The sequence below is a fragment of the Miniopterus schreibersii genome (assembly GCF_964146895.1).
Source record: "Miniopterus schreibersii genome assembly, chromosome: 5".
NCBI classification, from domain to species: domain Eukaryota; kingdom Metazoa; phylum Chordata; class Mammalia; order Chiroptera; family Miniopteridae; genus Miniopterus; species Miniopterus schreibersii.
This window is the reverse complement of record NC_138106.1, coordinates 88,075,749-88,094,255: the sequence shown is the minus strand read 5'-3', so window position 1 is coordinate 88,094,255 and position 18,507 is coordinate 88,075,749.

The window sequence follows — 18,507 nt, the reverse complement described above, 5'->3', positions numbered from 1 at the left end:
TGGAGGCTGAAAAACTCAAGATCAGTGCACCAGCAGAATCAGGGTCTGGGAAGACCTTCTGATTCATAACTGTCATCTCACTGTGTCCTCATGGTGAAGGGGACTAGCTGGTTTTCTGGGGTCTCTTTTATTAGGACACTCATCTCATTTATGAGTGCTTCACCCTCATGACCTAATCACCTCCCAAAAATCCCACCTCCAAATTTCAACATATTGGGGATTAGGTTTCAACCTATGAACTTCAGAGGGACATAAAACTATAACACAGTCCATAGCAGTGTGTAAGTAGATTTAAGTTCATTGCTAGTAGAAGCTAATTTCCCTTGACCTCTTCCAGTGTTGTGCAAAAAAGAATTTTACTCTCAAGTATAAGGAGTCCCATATAGTTAGCTGGACTTTATTTTGAACATACATGTAAGGTGAAACTCTGAATGTTGAGGGCTTCCTTGCACAGTGTCCTGCCCTGCCTATCAAACCTACATGAGAAAGCTACCTTACACTCCAAACGGTTAGACTCTTAGATTTTTAAATCTGAGTCTGCCACAGGCATATGTTTCTGAGGAAGTCTTTGAAAACCCTTGTTCTCACTTCTTCCCTTGTAAAATGAGGTTTTACAATCTGCTAGAGAAAATTGGATTAAATATCAAATGATGGCCAAGCACTTTGAAGGTACCAAATGAGAATATTAATAATTCGAGTGTGAAGTAAGCCTTCATCTGGGTTGTTGAAAAGAATGCGGGGCATGTTTATTTCAATCATTTATCATTCCATTGAAAGCTCCTCTACCTTGAGCTTCTCAGAAAACATGATTCATTGTAAAGTAAGACTTTAGAGTTAGCCCTCTTTTTACAGTTTTTCATAGTACTTTCATAATTATCTTGTTGGGTCCCTACAAAAACTCCAGGGGGTGTAAAGACCATGTGATTTAGGAACAACACTACGAGGAGTAGAATACCCTACAGACTCCTGTTTGAACTATAGGGGCTTATTATTTTCACCTAAGGAAAAGCCCAGAGGTAAGAAATTTGGGGCAGGTGCAGAGGCTCAATGGCGTTGTTAAAGATTGAGGTTCCTTCTATCTTTTTATTCTGTCTCTTTTTGTGAATTGGCTTGTCACCTCATATTTACAAAATGGCTGCTATGGCTCCAAATACCATATTTATTCTCAAGGTAGAACAAAAGGAAAGAGAGATCCCCACCAACAACATCTGTTCCTTTATAAGGAAAACGAGAGCTTTTCTAGAAGCTGCCTGAGGCAGAGTTCCACTAGGACAAGATCCCATGACCTCTGCTAAGGCAGGAGGAGAGAGGGCAGTGAGCACGGATGTGGCTCCGTGGAGGGAGGCAGCAAGGAGGAAGGGGGGAGAAGCCAGTGCTGGTGTTGATGAGGAATGCAGTCATTAAAGAGTCAGTTATTCAATGTGGCACAACAGAGATTAAAACTGATCGGAATCTCCCTGCTCAAGTGGGAATATCAACAATAACTTGTAAAATCAGCTGAAATTTATTAAAGAGTGGCCGTGTCAAAAACTACTCTGGGCACGCTCGCTACTTGACCCGTTACACCCCCAGAGCTGTGCTGCATCAGGCAGTGGCTTGCCCCTTGTGCTCTTGAACTTGTTGTTAGTTCTTGAGGAGTCCTCCTCTATCAGCAGCCTAACGGCTCAGCCCACACCCTCTTCTTCTTGTTCCACTTCATTAAAAAGAGAAGTTCAGCAAGGGCACATTGAATATGTTAGAAAAATTTGTCTTTTGACAAAAGACTGCCACAGGGAAGACAACATCTGTGCCTCCCTGTCTGAATCAGTCAGAGTTTGGCTGCAAGAAACAAAGCTGAAAGTATACAGTCAGGGAACTGGGTGCTACAGTTCCTGGCACACAGCTCCTAAAATCCTCTGGAGCAACTGAATATCTCTTGTATGCTAATGAGATGACTGCTGGTTGAGGGCCCCTAGATAGCTTCAGGATGGGGCCTCGTAGCCAGTAAGACCAAAGCATGATTGAGGGTTAGCACTTCAGCCCCAACCCCTGACTTATAGAGAGAAGCCAGAGATTGAGCTAATCACCAATTGTTAATGATTTAATCAATCATACCTACAAAATGAAACCATTGAAACCCCTAAACAACCGGCTGGCCGGGTTAGCTCAGTGGTTAAGCATCAACTTGTGATCCGGGAGATCAAGGTTCAATTCCTGATCAGGGCACATGCCTGGGTTGTGGGCTCGATCCCCAGCAGGGGGCGTGCAGGAGGCAGTCAGTCAATGACTCCCTCTCACTGATGTTTCTATCTCTCTTTCCCTCTCCCTTCCTCTCTCTGAAATCAATAAAAATATATTTAAAAAAACCCAAAAACCTAAACAACGAAACAATGCAGTTTGGAGAGCTTCCAGGTTGGTAAACACTTTGAAGGGCAGAGAGGCTGGCAGCCCAGAAAGGACATGGAAGCTCCACACACACCTCCCTCCCCATACCTGCCCTGTGCATCTCTTCTTCCATTTGGCTATTGTTTAATTGTACCCTTTATAATAAATCAGTAATCATAAGTAAAGTGTTTTCCTGAGTTTTGTGAGCTCTTCTCGCAAATTATCAAACCTGAGGAGGGAGTCATTGGAATCCCTAATTTAAAACTCATTGTGTTACCATTGTAACTAGCTAGTTAATATTAATAATAGGAAGGGAGCAAAAGGGAGACCAGACATTATAAGTGTGGCCATCTGGGCCACACTTCACCAGGAAGCTGCAACCTTGCACTCCCCCAGGAACCATCACTGGGGGAAGAGGTTTAACAAAGGGGAGATGGACACATGCACAGTAAGCTTGGGTGACACAGGGAAGCTTCTTGCCTGACAGTCTAGCCTGGAACAAAGATAATTGGCTAGAGGGGACAGAGCCACTGCAAGCGCATGAAATCTTAGAAGGTTAAAAACTGCAGAAAAAGGAATTCTCTCTTGTTCCTCTGGCTTTGTTCCTGCTTCCTTGCACTTTCTTGTGTTCCCTCCATAGCCATGTGGCCCTTGTAGACTCCACACGCAATGGACTACAGCTGGGAACACAAGCTAAGCTAGCCTGATGCCAGACTGGACTGTGAAAATATGGAATGGAAACTCTGGGCAATGGCTTTATTCCTAACTCTGCTAAAGACACAGCTGGATTTCTTCCATGGTGGGATGGAGAGAGAGGGGACCTTGAAAACTCAGAGGTCTAATCCCATCCAAAGAAATATCACTCATTCTCCTGTGCAAGTCTCAGAAAATTCCTTTTTTTATGACATTACAAGAAGCCCGCTTCCACCGACAACAGGCAGGAACTCGGAGAGCTCCCCACCAACAACAGTTGGTCAAACGTAGTATGGCCCAGGACTGACTTGTAAGTGGTATCTGAAGTGGGGGTAGTCTTGTGGAAATGAGCCCTTAACCTGTGAGGTCTGTGCTAACTCTGGGTAGTTAATATCAGAATTTAATTGAATTGTAAGACTCCCAGCTGATGGCTGGAGAGCTAGAGAATTGGCTGGAAAAACATCATGCATTTGGTGTCAGAAGTGTTGTGAGTAGAAACATCTCATAGTTGCTTCAAAATAAAGTATTTGCTACTTACAAAAAAAGTGTTTTTAAGTTTTAAGTAGATGAATATATTTGTGTGGTCCAAAATTCAAACAAAAATTTTTGTGTGTGGGTATATTTGTATAGATAGATAAAAATATAGTAAAAAGTGTCACTCTCTCCCTATTCTTTTATTTGCCCTTCACTTCCTCTCTTTGTGGGCAAAATATACTATCAGTTTCCTATAAGTCTTTCCAGAGTTATTTTTTGCTGCTATAAGAAAATGCTATACATATACATAGACCTTCAACTATTCTGTACAAATGGCTCCCTCCTTTCAGGACTTTGCTCTCTTCACTGATATTTAGATCTCGTTTTGTGTCCACATACATTTTCTCAGTCTTTTGAAGGCTGCTTAGTATTCCAATGCAGGGATACATTATAACTTACACAACCAGTGACCTATTAATAAACACTCTAAATTGTTTCCAATAAAGCTATTAAAAATAATTCTGTAATAAACCATCTTCTATATCTGTCACTTTGCATGCCCATGAGAATCTTATAGGATAAACTTATGGGTCAATAATTCTGAATATAGGCAATTTGTTAGATTTTATCAAATCTCATCACTAATGTTGAGAATTTCTGTTTTCTCACATATTCCATCACACAGTGTGTTAGCAGGCTCTCTGAGCTTTGTCAGTCTACTGGGTGAAAGTGGTACATCTGAGTAATAGGCATTTCTCTCATTATGAATGGTGCTGAACATTTGTGCATGTGTGAGTTAAGACGCATTGTGTTTCCTTTTCTTTGAACTCTCTGCTTATATCTTTGGCCTTCCAAAGAGTGCTTTAATAAGCAAAACTTTACTATTATTATTACTATTATTTTTTGTTGTTATTTTGCTTCTTTGTAATGAACTAGATATGACTCACTAGCAGACATCTCCAACCATTTCCCAAAATGTTTCTCCCAGTGCAAAGGTTAGAGGGAAAAGATGGGACATAGGGACAGGGACAGACAGGACTTCGATGAGCAGGACCTTACAAAGATGGACATAGGAGAAGAAATAGCTTTTTAAGAGGTTGTTTTTTAAATTTCATGATTCAAACATTAAAATGCCTCTAAGTGAACCAATAATAAGAGGAAAATTTTCTTTATCTTTAGTAATTTAAAGAAGGAATCAAGTACATGACAATAGTCACAGGAGGGGAAAGGAAGAAGACTGTTAAGCGCTAACTTAGATGAACTTCCAGACTCCAGAACTTTGGCACTAAAGCAGGATAAAATTTCTTGAAAGGTGGTTCCTCCCCTTAGTTGAGCTTTTCAAAACCAGAAGGAAAAAAGTTCACATGAGTGTGGACTATATGTTGACCAACTTTCAGACAAGATTGTTCTGATTAAAATTATTATGGTAACAATGCCTGAGTGGAAAGCGACCCTTCTGGTTGTTTTTCTACTGTAAGCACAATCTGTGAGGATTTTTGCTTGCTTACTTACTTTTATTCACCTTAAGATGTTCTCAAGCTGGAAAATATATATTTAATTAAAGCATAGGCTTGTCTGAGTTTCTGATCATTAACTAAAAATCTAGCCGGGGATAAGAATCCTGTCAGCTGCAGTTTGGGGGTGCTCTGTGGTCACAAACATGGGAGAAGAAGGGGAAAGTGACAGTCAACGCAAACCACAGTGTTATCACCAGACTGCAACTGCCCTGGACGTGGGCAACTGGATTGTCCATGATACTGAGGTTTGTAGGACGAAATAGGAAGTAGATACTGGCAAATACAAAGAGGACCAAAGGATTCCAAGATAGAGGTGGATTGAGTGGAAGCTACACTGACACTCTCCCAGGATCAAACTGGAATTACAACTAAACTATAGAAGAAACATCCTGAATAACCAACTGCAACTGAAGATGACCTGGAGAGCACCCTCATAACCAAGGAGGAAAAGTAGAGACCACATAGGGACTAGTAGAAAGTGCAGAGGCTCGAGAGGGCTGGCTGGGCTCCCACAGGCAGCAGCTGAAGGCCCGGAGAGATGTCTCAGCTGGGGTGGGGGCGGTTTCCCACTGAGGACTCTGGGGCCTAAACCTCAGTCTGGGCTCCCCAACCCAGAGCACCAGAATTGAGAAAGGTGCCCACATAACATCTGGCTGTGAAAAGCAGCAGGGTTTCTGTCTACCAGGGAGAGATGGCTAAAAATGCAGGCCCCCTCTTAAAGAGCCAACACACAAAGCTTCCTGTGTAACCACTCACCTTGTGCTCCATCAGAGGGAGGGCAGAGTGGACTCGAACTATGTGAAGAGAATCCGAGAGTGCTGGCTGGGGGAATAGAGATCAGAGAGCAGCCATCTGGTTTCCTGTGCTGAGCAACTCCCCCATATGGCAGAGGATTTTTTTTAGGCAGACATTTACCTTCCAAGCAGCTTTTGCCTAGAGGGAAAACAATTGCCCCACCAAGCTGGAAAACCTCTTGTCCCACCCTATGGAGTTTCTACAGCCTGAGGCTTAGTAAGAGACTGAGTGACAGCCTCTGGGTGCTTTGATTATTTGCTCAATTTGCTTCTGGACACAGGGCTTGGAAAAGCAGACCTTGGTATGCAACTTGGTCCTGTGCAAACACACCCAGCCCCAGCAGAGGGAACCACAAGCTATGGAGTGCAGAAAACTTCAAACTGAGCACTAAAGGCCAGTCATAAACAGCGCCTGACATAGGCCTGCACCAGAGACCATCCAAAAGACTGAGAGTCTTAGAAGATCTACCTAATACACAGAAACAAATCCAAACAGGCAGCCAAAATGGGGAGACAAAAAACAAGGACCAAGTGAAAGAACAAAAGAATTCTCCAGAAGAAGAGCTAAATGAAATGGAGATAAGCAATCTATCAGATATAGAGTTCAGGATACTGATCATAAGGATGCTCAACAGCATGAGAAAAGAAATGGAAGCTATGAAGGAAATTAAGAATGACATAGTAGAAATAAAAAATACATTGGAAGGAATGAACAGCAGATTAGGAGAAGCTGAGGATCAGGCCAGAGAGTTAGAAGACAGAGTAGAAAAAAAAAAAATCACTCAATCAGAGAACCAAAAAGAAAAAACAATTTAAAAACAGGACAGTTTAAGGGAGCTGTGGGACAACATGAAAGGTAATAATATTCACATCATAGGAGTGACAAAGATGTAGAAAGTAAGTGAGGGTTAGAGAACCTATTTGAAGAAATAATGGCAGAAAGCTTCCCTAACCTGGTGAAGGAAAAAGTCACACAAGTTCAGGAGGCACAGAGAGTCCCAAGCAAGAAGAACCCAAAGAGGTTCATGCCAAGACACATCATAATTAAAATGCAAAAAATTCAAGACAAAGAGAGAACCTTAAAGGCAGCAAGAGAAAAGCAATCTGTTACCTACAAAGGAGCTCCCATAAGGCTGTCAGCTGACTTGTCATCAGAAACTCTACAGGCCAGAAGGAAATGGCATGAAGTATTCAAGGGAATGAAAAGCAAGGATCTGAAACCAAGGCTACTCTATCCAGCAAGGCTGTCATTCAAAACAGATGGTGAAATAAAGAGCGTCTCAGACAAAAAAATGGCTAAAGGAGTTTATCACCACCAAACCAGCATTGCAGGAAATGTTAAAGGGACTGCTGTAATAAGAAGTTGAAATAAAGACAATGAGAACCATAGGCATAATGAAATAAAATGGTGCCCTGCCTGGCGTGGCTCAGTGGTTGAGCATTGACCTAGGATTCAGGAGATCGTGGTTCAATTCCTGGTCTGGGCACATGCCCAGGTTGCGGGCTCAATCCCCAATTAGGGGCGTGCAGGAGGCAGCCGATCAATGACAACTCTCTCATTATTGGTATTTCTCTCTCTCTCCCTCTCCCTTCCTCTCTCTGAAATCAATATATATCATTATTGATATATCTATAAAGAAATAAAATATATTGATATTCAATATATATCATTATTGATATATATATATATATAAAAATAAAAAGGCAATAGATAAGTACCTATCAATAATAACCTTAAATATAAATGGATTAAATGCTCCAATCAAAGGACATAAGGTAGCTGAATAGATAAGAAAAGAAAACCCAAATATATGTTGTCTAAAAGAGACCCACCTCAGAATAAAAGACTCACACAAGTTTTAGGGGAAAAAATAAAGTAAAGGAAAGCACGACAGAGATAGTCACAGTAGAGGACTTAAAAACTCCACTGACTTTGCTGGATAGATCTTCCAGACAAAAAATCAACAAGGAAACAGTGACTTTAAATGACACAATAGATCAGATGGATTTAAATGACATTTACAAAACATTCCACTCCAGAGCTTCAGAATAAGCATTCTCCTCAAGTGCACATGGGACATCCTCAAAGACAGACCACATGTTAGGACACAAAACAAGTCTCTATAAATTCAAGAAGATTGAAATCGTATCAAGCATCGTCTCAGACATTTACACCATGGAATACTACGCAGCTGTGAAAACTAAGGATCCCTTACCCTTTGAGACAGTATGGTGGGACCTGGAGAGTATTATGCTAAGTGAAATAAGCCAGTCAGAGAGAGACAAGTATCACATGATCTTACTCATAGGTGGAATCTAATGAACAAAATAAATTGATGAACAAAATAGATTCAGAGACATAGAAGCATGGAACAGACTGAGGGACGTCAGAGGGAAGGTGGAGGTGGGGGTAAGGATGGGAAGAGATTAACCTAAGAATTTATATGCATATATTTGTAACCCATGGACACAGACAATAGCGAGGTGAAGGCCTGGGGGGAGGGGTGCAGGGGGAAGGGGATCAGTGGAGGGAAAGGAGACATTTGTAATACTTTCAACTATAAAGATACATTTTTAAAAAAGGGGACCGAAGAGCGCATTACCTCACGTCTTTCCCAGGGGCCTTGTGAGCAGCCCGCATGGCTACCTGGACTCCCTCTCTCTTCCTTGCTCTACCACGCTCTGGGGAATTTACAAGGCAGAACAGGGACCAGGTAAACTGTAGTCTCCATTTTTGTGTCTTAGCATCTCACCACTCCAGTTGCCCTGGGGGTGGGGGGTAGAAGCCAAACTTGCTGTACTAGTTTCCTAATAGAAGTAGCAGCCTCAAGTTTTGCAAGCTGAACGGAGGTAGTGATGCGAGTCTGAATGCTCTGATACAAAAGGGACTGTTACAGCCCTTTTATAGGAAACCGGTGTTTCCCCTGCATGAGGGAAACACAACCGGGAATCTAGAGATGCAGACAAAATAGAAGATAACAACTGAGACGTTATCACCAGGCTTGTGACCCCCACAGGTAAATGAAACAGTGTTTTTGTGCGGGTGCTGCACCACATGCCCTCCGCGCGATGAGAGCATTCACATCAGAAAGGGGAGCCTCTGCTGGCAGAACGCCGGTGCTCTCGGCCCCCAGGGCTCCCTCTGAGTTCTTTTTCCCATTCTCACTCCTCACACACCAGCTGATTGGAGCTAAGGTGTCGGTTTTTGATGATTCAGGTTTACTTCCACGAGCGTGGAATTTAAATAGGGTCCTTTGAAACCCAAGAGCCTCCCAAAAGCCTGCTCGAATGGCAGAATTCAGATAAGTGTTGGAAGGACAGGGGAGGTGGGACCACCGACCAAGACAGGAAGGGAAGCTCACGGGTGGGAGGGCCAGACGAGCATGGATTCAGCAGGGTTAAGGAGTGTAAGGAGCAGGGCAATATTTTCTGATGCCATGGAATGGCCTTTTGTGTAATTCAGGTGGTTTTTCCCCAGTAGCTCTTCACCAAAAAAACAACAAAAAAACCCCAACAATCTAGGAAAGCATCAAACTGGGAGCACCTAAAGTTAAAAAGACTTGTTTGGACTTTTTTTCCCTTACTAACCTGGTTTGCCAGTGGTTTTTTCCAATATCCCACAGCTGGGTTTCACACAGTAAGATCTAAAGCTTGAAGATCAGACAGAGAAGGAAGAACAGAGCTCAGAAAGAGAAGCCTTGTCCAGCGGCTGGAGGGACAGAACTGGTAAGAACGTGAGTCTCCTGGAAGTTCTCGGGAGCGTGGGCTCTAGAAAATTCAGGGCAATGGGACAGATTTCTGCCTTCCTCTCTGAGGACCCTGGGAAAACTGCCAGCCCCCCCTGACCCAGCCTGGGAGAGGCAAGGCAGCAATGTTGGGGATGTTGGACAGGCACCTGAGAACAACCTCATGGGGCCTGACCTCTCCATGGCCTGTGGAGGAAGAGCCAAGGGTTCCTAGAACCTGAGGAAGGGATCCCGAGGAGACCAGAGACCAAGTGAGAAGGCTACATTGTGAGGGGACTTCTGACAACCGGGGGCAGTGGCAAGGTCTGTGGCCAGCCTGACCTTGACACTCACAGGTCTCTCTGAGCTCAGTTGCCTTGTCTGCATGTGTCTCACAGAGCTGGTGTGAGAACTGCACAAGCTAGATCACCTCAAGTCCTTAGAACAATGCCCTTGCACATGGTATGTGCTCAATAAAGCTGGTTATTGTAAGAGTCGCTTGCAAACACTGCCCTGAACGCCTGCTGAGACCTGCCTTACTCGAGTGACGGACAGAGCAGAACCCCAGTCACTGAGGGGCCAAGAGACACTGTGGCAGATAACCAGGCCAGCAAGGAGGAAATGGCACTTCTCCAGAACCAGCTCCTAAACCAGCTCCTCCAGATTTACACAACCGGAGAAGAAAGGGGTGGAACAGCACAGAGTAAACCCAAAATACAGTATTTTAAACTGGATGAGATGGAGACCTCACCTGACAAATCAAATATTTTCTACCATCAAGAGACATGAGAGAAAGTAAGAGTGAAACGGGGCAGTGAAGTTAAATCTTGTTAATGGTTCCCTGACTGTGTTTTGTAAATAAATAAATTTAATTTTATGCACATTTGATTTATGTTCATCAGCCCACTGATGGACATCTGTCCATGGAAATCCTAGAGACCACCAACATTCAGCAATCAGTAGTTCCTCTGTCAACTACAATGATTTTTAAAATAAATTGTATATGCTTTTCTGATTTTAAACACAATAAAATTTGCATTTTAAACAAAGAAAACAAATCTCTAGTCAGCCCACTAGCCAGGATTAACCACAGTTAACACTGTAAGCATTTACCCTAAGTTTTACTTATGCACATGTATTTTTAATTGCAATCATATGACACCTAACATTTTGTGTTTGCTTTTTACTTAGTACTATATCCTGCAGATTTTCTTTGTCACTTGCAAGCTGTGTGGCCACAGACAAGCTAGTAAGCTCTTGGGGCTCAGTCTGCTCATTTATAGCATGAGGCTAATAACCACACCTGCTTCAGAGTTGTGGTGAGGGTTAAAATGACTTAGGAGAGGGCAAATACTCTAAACAGTGTGAAACGCGTAGTAAATGCTGTGGTTTCTCCTTCATTTTATCCAGGCTTGGTGCGTGGGGCTGCTTTATGCGGGGGAAACCACCTCAGCTCAGAGTCCGCTCTCTGTCTTTCTCCCTTAGGGGCTAGTGTGGCCACAGGGCAGACGGGGACGAGGCGTGAAGGGACGAGTGAAGCAGCAGCGGGCCCACAGCTCTGCCCGCCCGCGATGTCCCCTCAGCCCCTGGATCTGGGTGGGATTCCTGCGCTGGCTCACCGCGGTGAAGGGACCCGCTCCTCCTGCAGGTCCCCGTGTCACCTTCACGGGGTTCGAGGGGGTGAGAGAGATGCAATTTCCAGTCTTGCCTGCTTTTCCCCGCTGCGGACTATCTTTCTTTCCCACTTGCCAACTCCGCTGACATGAGGCCAGTACCAGACTCAAAACCTACCCACTGGTTTCTTAGGCGCTTCCCCCAGTGTGTTGCCCTCGGCCAAACCCCTTCTCTCCGTCGCTCACAAGGGTTCAGCCGTCCAGATAGAACCCCGGCTGATAGGATGACTCAACATGTATTCAGTTTTTTCTGTAGACCCTTCAGTAAATGTTGTCATTTTCATCTTGTATGTTTTGCACATTTTTAATAGGCTTGTTCTTAGCCACTCGATGTCCTTTGCTTACACTGAGAATGGGATCCTTTGTTTTGCTTCTCGTGTCTTCTAAAGAGGAAACATAGAGAAATCATTGATTTTTTAATATATTATATTGTATCTTGGCACTCTAGCAAACTCTCTTATCCATTCTAGAAGGTTTCCCCCCCTTTTTATTGAATTCATTGGAGTGACACTGGTTAATAAAATTATATAGGTTTCAGGTGTACAGTTCCAGAGCACACTGTCTGTATACTGTGTTGTGGTTCACCACCCAAAGTCACGTCTCCTGCCATCACCGTTTATCCCTCCTTACCTTTGTCTACCTCCCCCAACCCCCTTCCCTCTGGTAACCATTCTATTGTCTGTGTCTAAGAGGTTTTGCTTTTTTGCTTAATCCCTTCACCCTTTTCACCCAGCCCAGAAAACCCCCTCCCCTCTGACAGCTGTCAGTCTGTTCTCTATCTGTGAGTCTGTTTCTATTTTGTTTGTTAGTTTATTTTGTTCACTGGATTCCACATATAAGTGAGATCATGTGATGTTTGTCTTTCTCTGACTATCTTGTTTCTCTTAGCATAATACTCTCCAGGTCCATCCATGCTATTGCAAAGGGTAAACGTGTTTCTTTTTTATGACTGAGTAGTATTTCATTACGTAAACGAGCCACAGCTTTTTCTATTCACTCATCTACTGGTGGGCGCTTGGGCTGCTTCCAGACCTCAGCTATTATAAATAGCGCTGCAGTGAACATAGGGCTGCATATATTCTTTTGAATTAGTGTTTTGGATTTCTTCTAATACATTCCCAGAAATGGGATTGTTGGGTCAAAGGGCAGCTCCATTTTTCATTTTCTGAGGACCCCCCACACTGTTTTCCACCGTGGCTGCCCCAGTCTGCATTCCCACCAGGAGTGTACCGGGGTCCCCTTTCCCACACCCTCGCCAGCACTTGCTGTTTGTTGATTTACTGATGGAGCCATTCTGACGGGTGTGAGGTGAGACCTCATTGTGGTTTTAATTTTATTTAGAAGTTTTTCCGGCTACTCTTTATAGCACTTAGGAGAGGAGGCAGTGCAGTGCTGTGCCCCCGTTGGGTGTGCCTAGCCTGTCCCGCAGGAAGCCCTTTCGCTCCCCTCCTGTTCCTCCTTCCCTCCCTCACAGGGAGGCTTTCTCCCTCCTTGACTCTTCAGCAAAAAGTCTGAAGCTACTTTTCAGTTGCTCCTTGGAAAATGGTATTTGTGAAACTCTTCCATGATATTCCACTGCTAAGAAATAAGAAGAAAGCAACCACCTTCCAGATCCCAATTCCTCCCAGCTGTGCCCAGCCCTTGGGATGTTTTTTTTAGGTCAGCCACATAATAAAGCCCTGTTTCTTTTCGGCCAGTGATAATCAGATCAGGTTGCAAATGTGACATGTAAGGGACCCAAATTTGAAGGGACTCACCCAAGTGAAATTTCAGCCCCACAGAAACTGGGTGTGCTTTTCTCTGAAATCTAGTACTGAGCCCAAAGAAGGCAGTCAGGCTGAAGGAGGGGACAAGGCTAAGTAAGCAAATCATAGACACATAAGCAAAGAATAATTTTCCTCAACCATGAGCCTCCTAAGCGTTCAGTTCCTAATGACAACGCAACCTCGCTGCTTACATGAAAAGGACCATTCTTCCTCCACAGCTCCTAGTGGAATCGCCGATATTTAACACGCAACACAAGTCAGACTTTAAAAGGCTGTAAGGAAAAAAAGCATCAGTGGCTTTGCTGAATGAAAATACTGTGTTTCCTCTAAAACAGATGAGAACAAAAGCTGTCTGCCCACGAGCCCGAGGGCCAGATCCCACCCGCCACCTCTTACTGTGTGCACTGCAGACTAGGAGTGACTCTTCTTTTATAATTTTAAATTGTTGGGGGGGAAAACAAATAAAAAATAATATTTTGAGAGATATGAAAATTATATAAATCTTAAATTTTGATGTTGTTAAAAGACAAATAGAGGCATATTATAAATTTTAAGTTATTTGAGCAAAACTCAGTTTGCATCAGGGCCACCACACCGGCTGTGGTTAGGAGCCTCCAGGGACAAGAATGAGAGAGACTTTTACAGAGAAAAGGTGGACGCAAAGAGAAGAAACTACTGACCCGCTGCAGCTTCTAGCCTCGAGGCCAGTGTGAGGATGGCTGTCCTTTGGCTTCAGTTTCATGATGAGGCATTAGCAGGCGTGAATTTGGGTTTGCGGATGTAGCCACCAGGGCATTTCAGCCACCCCAGCCTCCTAGTTTAACTATTTTAACAGTGTCTGTAGGTAAAATTTTACTGAAACGTGGCCACACTCATTTCTTTACATTGTCTGTAGCTAATTTCTCATTAAAACCAGAGTTGAGTCTTTGCAAGAGTATGGCCTAAAATGCTTACTGTCTGGTCCTTTACAGAAAGTGTCTGCTGCCTCCTCGCAGGGTTTCAAAACCTCAGCACTATTGACGGTTTGGACCACTCCCCGCCCACCCCACCTCCCTTATCAACATCTCCAAACACTGCCACACAACCCCTGTGATTTCACAAGTCTGTATGGATGATTTAATTTGTTAAAGGTTAAGGGAAGAGGAAGGGAAGGAAAGGGAAAGGGAAAACATGCTACTCTATCCTTGTGAAGTTTTAAAAATGTCATTTTTAATTTAGAAACTCTACAAGTAGAAAATATACGATGGTATTAAAAATGTAACTCACATGGCTTCTAAGCTACACGGGGATCATAAAGGTACGTTCGGCTCTCAAGACATCAGCCTGCCTCTTAGCAGCCCCATTAATGTAACGTAGCTCCTCCTACTTGCAGAGACTCCCTGTGGGTTAATTTCTAATCAACCCTCAGTTGTATGCTGAGCCTGCTCTCCAGCAAGGATCTTGTTACGGGCCCTGGGCCTTATTTCATTAGGTTGCAGCTAGTGCTATGATGAGAGACTTTCCCCAGCCCGGAGGATTCACTCTGGGGAAAGCCTTTCTGCTCAGAAGCCCTTTGGTTTAACCCTGTTGACCCTACCCTGACCTCAGCTTCCTTGACTCTATCCTTGCTGTGCCCCCGAAGACAGGCTGCCCACCTGTCCCCCGGAGTCCCAGTCTGAGGTCAGCCTGGGACCCAGGCGTGTCTGCATTTCTGAAAATTTTGAAGCCAGCTCAGCAGTAGCTGTTTTCCCAGGGACTAAGGGCCTCCTGAAGGAAAAGCCACCCTGAGGGAAGCAGGTGCAGGACACAGGGGCTCAGCCCAGGAGCGCTGGTGGACACAGTGAGCCGGCTGCCGCTTCTCCGCACCCAGTCTCCGCTAGGCTGGGACTCACGTCTCTAAAATAAACGCGTAAGAGCAATGGACCTAAAACATCAGAAGACATGAGGCATTTGTCTACTTGAACAATAAATGTTGACACTTAAAGAGTGTTAAACTTTCTATTTTAATTTTCAAAAAAGTTAAAAACATAACTCTCATGCAATTACAGTTAGCATGCATCAAATATTTATTTACTTTAGTGGTGAAGGAGCTAACAGCATGAGAAGCTGATTCAAAGAAGAATATGAGAAACTAATTCAGCAGACCCTCATTATCTGCAGATTCCATACTTGCAGATTTGTCTACTCACTAAAATTTATCTGTAATCCCAAATCAACACTTGTGACACTTTTGCAGTTGTATGTGGAGTGTTCATGGACATGCGGAGCTCATGGGCTGAGAGGCGAACAGTTGGAGCCCCAAACAGAAGTTCCCAGCCGAGGACCAACAAGGAGACCTGAGAGTTCGCGGCCCTGACCCTCCCTCCGCCTGGCCAGCACGGCCAGCCCAGGTGTCCAAGACCGAGGCTGGGCCTGGTGCCCAGCTCAGCAGGCGTCCTCCTGCTCTAGACCCCAGGACTGCTCTGCTGCTGCCTCCTGTAAGCACTTTTACAGTTAAGCAACACCTGAGAACCTTGTGCAAAAATTATGATTGGTCCCCAGTTCTCCCAAACAAAAGGCCATTTTGTAAGCATCCAGGTGTTTAAAACAAGTGTTCTAAGTCAGAAATGCTCGCTCGCTGATCATTACATACAAAGAAAGCGCTCCAGTTGTCATGCACTGACTCAATGCAGTGTTTTCTGACAGTTTCTCCTGGGAAACGTGTGTCAGGGAAATCTCCCGCATACTTGGAGTGTGTCATGCAATGCTGTCCTGTCCTTTCAGAATCACCTGCCACTTGGTCTGTGTTTTCCTGACTGCAGTTCTGAGCATAGCCAAGAATAATGTCTGTTTTCTGAGTTATTTTCTGGCCATTTAAAAAGAGATGTGGAAGGAAATGGCCACTATATTTAAAGGAGCTGACAGTGGAAGGAGAAGGTGATTTGAGTAAGACTGAAACACTTAGCCGGGGCTGGCATTGAGACCACCCACTGTGAAAGGAGGGGAAGGCGCCCCTGGTATAAAGCTCCGTGCTCACACTGGCGCATGAACTCCTGCCCTGCTGTGTACATGCCACACACTGTTGGACAGAACCTGCTGTTCAGTCTCGGGGAACGTTCCCCGTCACTGAGCACAAGGCACAGTCCTGCCTTTCTGCACATGAGCTCTCGGGCCACACCGTGGCCGCCTGGCGTGGCACCCGCAGAAGGCAGCGCCCCTCCGACGGGCAGCGCTGGATCAGTCTCCACTCTTATAGACGGGGCCCGATGAGATTTGGTAGCTATAGAAATAACCGAACTGCACACTGGGGACTGGTCCTGCTCCCAGTTCTAACTTCAGAATAAATTAGTAAAAGTAGCCGGTCCTGCCACTGCAAATGCACCCCTGGGTGCAATGTTTCAGCCACAGGAAAGGGGCACTGTGCTCAGAGGGCACCCCCAGGTCAGCGGAGCAGGCAGCCCCGTCTGCCCGTTGTGTCCAGGTTCCGTCTTTTCTGGTTAAAATGTAGGTGCTCTTCTGCGTGTCATTTGGTAAAGATGTGGGGAGTTCTTAGACACTGTGCTAGGAGATGTGCATAGATTTTTTCTCGTTTAATCCCACCAATAATGCTGTGAGGTTGGATGTCATGTTTCTTTATTCAGATCAAATTCAGTCTCAGTCTATGTCTTGGTTGGTCACAGCTGTTCGGAAATTCAATGTCAGGATGGTCAGGCTGCTCACCAGGGCCATGGGAAGGTCCCGGGGGCCTTGCAGCCAGGAGTTTGGTCCCTCTTCCTTACGTGTGTTAGCAAAACCCACGTGTCCCCTTGAGAGCAGGGCACTTCTTGTCTTGGGATAAAGGCAGGAGACTCTGGTGACAGCCATTGTCTGATTCTCTTACGGGTACACTCCACAGCCTCAGGTCCCTGGCCCCTTCTCAGCCGGAGGAAGTTGTTTCCCATTTTGAGGGGCTTCTGAAGAGCTCTAGGGACACTGTCCTCCTGACCTTGCCTCCCTCACGGGGTTCTCTGAGTGGGATCCTGGGAGAGCAGCATCAGCAGCACGCGGTGAGTGTGAGGGGACTAGAGAGCTTGTTATAAATGCAAATTATCAAGCCCAACCCGAATGACAGATCTGATATCTGAGGTAGGGTCAAGCAGAAAGTGTTTAAATAAACTCTCCGTGTGACTTGGACACGAGGCTACATTTTGAGAAAGACTGACATAACCATGCAGTTAACGCAGATTTTTAAAGCAGCCGGATCAGGCGACATCTGCTTCAGCCTTCAGGGCAGCCCCTTCCCCCTGACTCGGGGAAGGGAAGGAGGGCCCTGGCTGTCACCAGAAAACGGACACTAAACACAAACATACGCATCTCACGCAGGAATGGACATTTTTCCAAAGACACACAAATGGCCACCAGGTGCATGAACAGATGCTCAGCACCACTGCTCAGCAGGGAAATGCACGTCAGGACCCGATGAGGCACCACCTCACACCTGTTGAGGTGACTATTACCACAAAATGGGTAATAACAAGTGTTGGTGGATGTGGAGAGAGGGGAACCCTGTGCACTGTTGGTGGGATTATAAATTTGTACAGGCGCTGTGGAAAACAGCATGGAGGCTCCTCAAAAAATAAAAAATAAAACTACATATGACCCCGCAATCCCACTTCTGGGTGTTTATCTAAAGAAAACAGAAACATTAACTCGAAAAGATGCGTGCACTCCCCATGTTGACCGCAGCGTAGTTGCAATGCTAAGGCATGAAAACAGCCCGAGTGCCCATTGATGAACGGACGGGTAAAAAATGTGGCACATACATGCAACAGGATATTATTCAGCCATAAGAAAGAATAAAATCTCACCTTGAGGGCAACTGCACAAAGTGAAATAGTCAAAAGGAGAAAGACAAATAGCATATGATCTCACTCACATGCAAAATGAAAACCTGAGCTCATAGATGCAGGGGACAGGTTGGTGGTTGCCCGAGGAGGAGGTGTGGGGGTGGGAGAAATGGGCGAGGAATCAAAAGGTACCAGCTTGCACGTACAGAATAAACGTCGGGGTACGCACAGCACGGCGACCACAGCGAGCAGCACTGTGCCGTGTATGCCAAGTTGCTAAGAGTAAGTCATAAAAGTTCTCATCATAAGAAAAAACACATTGCGTCTCTGTGCAGTGACGGGTGTTATCTAGACTGATGCGGTGGTCATTTTACAGTATATACGCACACTGAATCATGTTGCACACCTGACACTAGTACATGTTTATATCATAAATACTTAAATAATACGTGCTCAACAAACATTTGGAGAGTGAAAAAAATAAAAACATAAGCATCTTTCTGATTTTTCTGAATCAAATAACAAAAACATCAATGAATACCTCAGCAAATGTTTTAATAAACTGTCCTGCCCATAAGGATTCACTTTAATAATAGTAGGTCTGAGCAAGCCAGTCCAGGAACAATGACATGTGGTAGGGGTGGGCAGTTTGGGGTCAGGAGTTAGGAATGAGCTCAGGGAGTGAAATGCTGGTGAAGGAAAGGAGCTACACCAAGG